Consider the following 6,388-nt stretch of genomic DNA (forward strand, 5'->3'; position numbering starts at 1 on the left):
TTGTTCTTCCCTTCCACTATTTGGGAAGGCACTGCCTATAAGAAAGCAGGTCCTCACCAGACACTGAATCTGCTGGTGTTTTATCTTGGCCTTCCCAGCCTCCAGAACTGTGATAAATAAATTTCTGTTTTTCATAAGCCATCCAGTCTATGATATTTTGTTATCATGCTGAATGGAATAAGATATAAGAAATGCTAAGAAATATTCTTCAGGTTGAAAGCGAGTGACCACAGATGGTAATTTAAATGCAAATGAACAAAAAGGTGCCCATAAAGGCACTTATGTAATTATAGTAGACATTATTAATATATATATATTTTACTCATTTTCTCTCTTAACTGATTTAAAAAGCAATTATCTAAAATACCATGTATATAATGTATTGCTGGGTATCATATAAAAAGTAATATATATGTAATATATTTACCAATAACAGCACAAAATAAGTGGGTGGGAACAAAGCTGTAAGTGGCTAAGGAAAGGATAAAAGATGGTAAATCAATAATTATAACTATGTATTGTTAGCTTTGTAACATCAATAGAGGAAATATGTATAACTAAAATACAATAAAAAAGGGAAAAGAAACATAGCTATACAGGGGTAACATTTCTATTGTGGAATTAAGCTACTGTAAATCTGAACATGATTCTAATAAGTTAAGATATATGGTAATCTTAGTACAACCACTAAAAAAAAAAAAAACTAAAAATCACAAAAAAGCTCACTAATGAGATTAAAATGTTCCATTAGGAAATATCCACTCAATGCAAAATAAATCATTAGAGAAGGAACGGAGGAACAAAAAACAGCATGAGACATATGTAAAATAAGAAGTAAAATTACAAATGTAAATGCAAAAATATAAACAACATTAAATACGAATGAATTAAACAATCCAATCAAAAGACAGATATTGTCAGACAGGATATTAAAATATATATGATCTAAGGGGAGGCAGAGAAAAATGGCCATATAGCCATTATCTCCATTGATTATCCTTCCTCGCCAAAGAACACCAAATTTAACAACTAGCTACACAAGAATGCACCCTCATAAGAACCAAAAATCTGGTGAGTAATCACATTACCTAATTTTAACATCATATTAAGGAAAGGATCAATGAAGAGGGTAGGAAAGACAGTCTTGGCTAACCTACACCACCACTTCCCCATCCCCCAGCAGTGGCCACATGGCACATAGAAAGAATCTGTGCATTTGGGGCAAGGAGAGTGCAGCGATTGTGGGACTTGGCATTGTAACTCAGTGCTATCTTGTCATAGCAAAAAGCAACATGGGGCAGAACTCACACAGAGGCCACGGAGGGAGCATTTAGACCAGCACTAGACAGAAGAGAATCATCCATCCCAGTAGGTAGAACGTGATTTCCAGTAAGTCCTGCCACCATGGGCTAAAGTGTTCTGCAGTTCGAAATAAACTTGGAAGGCAGTCTAAAACATAAGGACTACAATTCTTGGTCAAGTCTTGGTGATGTGCTGGGCTCAGAGTCAATGGACTCTGGGTACACACAACCTAGTGAGACACCAGCTGGGGCAGCCAAGAGAGTACTTGCATTACACCTCCCCAACCTCAGTCAGCAGAGCTTGCAACTCCAGAACAGACTCTTTCTGTCTGCTTCAGGAGAAGAGAGGGGAGAGTAAAGAGGACTTTGTCTTGCAACTTGGATAACAGCTCAACCACAGTAGAATGGGCACCAGGTGGAGTCCCGAGGCCACCCTTTCCAGGCCATAGATCCTAGATGACGTTTCTGGATACATGCTGGGCCAGGATGGAGCCCACTGCCTTGAAGGGAAGGACCCAGTTCTGGCAGGATTCACAGACTGTTGCCTAAAGAGCCCTTGGGCCCTGAATAATAAGCAATGGTAGCCAGGCAATACTCACCTTGGGTGAGACTCAGAACTGTCCTGGCTTCAGGTGTGACCTAGAACAAAACCAGCTGTGGTGGCTATGGCAAGCCACCGTGGTGGTAGCTATCTGCTTTTGCTTGAAGGAAGGAGAAGGAAGAGTAAAGAGGACTTTGTCTTGCAGCTAAGTACTACTTCAGCTAGAGTTGGATAAAGCACCAAGCAGTCTCCTGGAGTCCCTGATTCTAGGCCTTGGCTCCTGGATGGTGTTTCTGGACCTCCCTTGGGCCAGTGGGGAGTCGATTTCCCTGAAGGAAGAGACCCATGCCTTGCAGCATTCACCACAAGCTGAATGAAAGAGCCCTTGGGCATGTAGTGAACATCAGTAGTAGTCAGGCAGTACTCACTGTGGGGCTGAGGTGGTGGTGCCCATAGAGAGAGACTGTCTTGCTTAAAGAAAGTAGAGGGAAGACTGGGAAGAACTTTGTCTTGTGGCTTGGATGCCACCTCAGCCACAGTAGAACAGAGCACCAGGAAGATTCCTAAGGTATCCAGCTCCAGGCCCTGGCCCCCAGACAGCATTCCTGGACCCACCCAGGGCTGAGGGAACTCACTGCCCTGAAGGGAAGAACACAAGCCTAGCTGGATTCACCACTTGCTCATTGTAGAGCCCTTGGGTCTTGAGTGAATATAGACAGTACCCAGGCTGTGGTCACCATGGGCTTTGGGCAATATTCAGTGCTATGCAGGCTTTTGGTCTGACCCAGCACAGTCCTTGTGGTGGCAGCCACAGCAATACTTGTGTCACCCTTCCCCCAACTCCTAACAGCTCAGCACAGAGAGACACTCCATTTGTTTGGGGGAAAGTAAAAACAGAGAACAAGAGTGCCTATCTGGAAATGAGGGAATTCTCCTGGAACTCACCCAAGACCACCAAGGCAGTGTTTCCCTGAGTCTGCAAGAGCCACAGCATTACTGGGCTTGTAGTGTCCACTAAAGCAAATAAGGTTGTAGTGACAAAAGACTTAGATCACAACACTCACATGCCTTCAAATACTTGGAAAGCCCTCACAAAAAGGATGAGTACAAACAAGCTCAGACTGCAAAGATGATAATAAACACCTAACTCTTTAATGCTCAGTGATGAACATCTGCAAGCAACAAGAACATCCAGTAAAACATGACCTCACAAAACAAACTAAATAAGACAACAGTGACCAATCCTGGAGAGATAGAGATATGTGACCTTTCAGACAGAGAATCCAAAATAGCCATTTTGAGGAAACTCAGTGAAATTCAAGAAAACACAGAGAATGAATTCACAATCCTGTCAGATAAATTTAACAAATAAATTGAAATTTTTTTTAATTATTATACTTTAAGTTCTAGGGTACATGTACACAACATGCAGGTTTTTTACTTATGTATACATATGCCACGTTGGTGTGCTGCACCCACTAACTTGTCATTTACATTAGGTATATCTCCTAATGCTATCCCTCCCCCCTCCCCCAACCCCACAACAGGCCCCAGTGTGTGGTGTTCCCCACCCTGTGTCCAAGTGCTCTCATTGTTCAATTCCCACCTGAGTGAGAACATGCGGTGTTTGATTTTCTGTCCTTGTGATAGTTTGCTGAGAATGATGGTTTCCAGCTTCATCCATGTCCCTACAAACGACATGAACTCATCCTTTTTTATGGCTGCATAGTATTCCATGGTGTATATGTGCCACATTTTCCTAATCCAGTCTATCATTGTTGGACATTTGGGTTGGTTCCAAGTCTTTGCTATTGTGAATAGTGCCACAATAAACATATGTGTGCATGTGTCTTTATAGCAGCATGGCATATAATCCTTTGGGTATATACCCAGTAATGGGATGGCTGGGTCAAATGGTATTTCTAGTTCTAGATCCCTGAGGAATCGCCACACTGTCTTCCACAATGGTTGAACTAGTTTACAGTCCCACCAACAGCGTAAAAGTGTTCCTATTTCTCCACATCCTTTCCAGCACCTGTTGTTTCCTGACTTTTTAATGATTGCCATTCTAACTGGTGTGAGATGGTATCTAGCCCTCAGAAATAATACCACACATCTACAACCATCTGATCTTTGACAATCCTGATAAAAACAAGAAATGGGGAAAGGATTCCCTATTTAATAAATGGTGCTGGGAAAACTTGCTAGCCATATGTAGAAAGCTGTAACTGGATCCCTTCCTTACACCTTATACAAATATTAATTCAAGATGGATTAAAGACTTAAATATTAGACCTATAACCATAAAAACCCTAGAAGAAAATCTAGGCAATACCATTCAGAACATAGGCATGGGCAAGGACTTCATGACTAAAACACCAAAAGCAATGGCAACAAAAGCCAAAATTGACAAATGGGATCTAATTAAACTCAAGAGCTTCTGCACAGCAAAAGAAACTACCATCAGAGTGAACAGGCAACCTACAGAATGGGAGAAAATTTTTATAATCTACCCATCTGAAAAAGGGCTAATATCAAGAATCTGCAAAGAACTTAAACAAATTTACAAGAAAAAATCAAACAACCCCATCAAAAAGTGGGTGAAGGACATGAACAGACACTTCTCAAAAGAAGACATTTATGCAGCCAACAGACACATCAAAAAATGCTCATCATCACTGGCCATCAGAGAAATGCAAATCAAAACTACAATGAAATTGAAATATTTTTAAATCAAGCAAAAATATTGGAGCCGAAAAATGAAATTGACATACTGATGAATCCATTAGAGTCCCTTAGCAGCAGAAATAAAAAGCAGAAGAAAGAATAAGTGAGCTTTAAGTCAGGCTATTTGAAAATACACAGGGGGCGGCCCAGAGCAGGTCTGTGGCGGCCGCCCGCAGTCCTGGAGGAGCGGTGGGAGCGTCGTGACCGCAGGCGATGCAACTTCCGGACGGGAACCCCTCTGTCCTCCCCTCAAGTCTCCCCTTCCTCTCCCCTAGTCCCGCGCCATCTTCCGTCCGCGACTCCTCCGACCCAGAGCTTTCAGAGTGGGGTTGCTCAGAGGAAGCCGTCGCCGCCCCCGCCTCAGGGCAGAGTGAGAGAGTGCAGGTCGTCGCCCCCTAGGCCGCCTCCTTGCCCCCAGTGGCGGGCTCCCGTTCTGGCTCGAAGCTCTCCCCCAAGCTCCATGAATGGAAATCGGCTCCGCAGGACCCCCTGGGGCCCAGCCGCTACCCATGGTGCCCAGAAGACCTGGCTATGGCACCATGGGTAAACCCATTAAACTGCTCACTGTTTTCAGGTTGAAATCCCAAAGATTGATGTCTACCTCTATGAGGTAGATACTAAACCAGACAAGTGTCCAGACAAGATATTAAACCAGACAGTGTCCCACGATATTAAACCAGGGAGATGGTTGACTCAACGGTTCAGCATTTTAAATTAACTATATTTGGAGACTGTAGACCAGTTTATGATGGAAAAATAAGTCTTTACACCGCCAATCCACTTCCTGTGGCAACTACAGGGGTAGATTTAGATGTTACTTTACCTGGGGAAGGTGGAAAAGATCGACCTTTTAAGGTGTCAATCAAATTTGTCTCTCTGATGAGCTGGCACCTACTGCATGCAGTACTGACCGGAGGGACCTTGCCTGAGCCACTGGAATTAGACAAGCCAAATCAGCACTAACCCTGTCCATGTAGTTGACATGGTGCTACGACATCTGCCCTCCATGAATACACGCCTGTCGTGCGTTCCTTTTTCTCAGCTCCAGAAGATATGACCGCCCTCTGGGAGGGGACAGGGAAGTATGGTTTGGATTCCATCAGTCTGTTCGGCCTGCCATGTGGAAAATGATGCTTAATATTGATGAAAGAGACCGCTGGCAGCAGGGTGGAGAATAGATAGAGAAGAAACTAATTGGAGAAGCCAGTTAGGAGGCTTTTCAATCACTAGTTCAAGTTTCGGTCTTCATGTTACTTCCTTGAGAAGCAGTGTTTGACACCCTTCTCCCCCTATCCAGCCATCCCCCAAGTCTAAGTTAAGCATTTCTCTTCTGTATTCCCATAGCACAGTGAAATTCCCCTATAATAGCATGTATCACCCTGAATTATGAGTGTTTATTGCTGTCTCTCCTATTAGAATGAAAGCTCCATGAAGGGATTGCCATTTTATTCGCCAGTGTATCCTCCATGCCCAGCACAACTTTTGGTAATATTAAGCAAAGAATGAATAAATAAATCCAAGAGCACAGGAGTAGGAGCATCCAAATGAGCCTGAAAAATCAGAGAAATATTTGTGGTAGTATGTGATAGCTGAGCTTTAACAAGTATAATGCGACCAAGAGTTTGGTTTGAAAATGAGGTACTCAGGAATAAATGATTTCTGAGGTCTCTAAGATATTATAAAACTTTATTGAAAGATCTAAGAGAAAATTTAAATAAATGAAACACATTACCCTTATTGAGAAGACTCAATTTTATAAAATGTCAGTTCTCCCCAAATTAATTTATAAATGTAGTTTTAATTAAAATTCAAATTGGGG

The 6,388-nt window shown here is 42.6% G+C and overlaps 1 pseudogene; it reads left to right on the forward strand.

Moving 5' to 3' along the window:
- The first annotated feature begins 5,033 nt into the window (after positions 1-5,033).
- LOC115932040 (protein argonaute-3-like) lies at positions 5,034-5,747 on the forward strand (annotated as a pseudogene).
- The last annotated feature ends 641 nt before the right edge of the window (positions 5,748-6,388 follow it).

The sequence above is a fragment of the Gorilla gorilla genome, chromosome X, assembly GCF_029281585.2.
Source record: "Gorilla gorilla gorilla isolate KB3781 chromosome X, NHGRI_mGorGor1-v2.1_pri, whole genome shotgun sequence".
In the NCBI taxonomy this organism is placed as follows: Eukaryota; Metazoa; Chordata; class Mammalia; order Primates; family Hominidae; genus Gorilla; species Gorilla gorilla.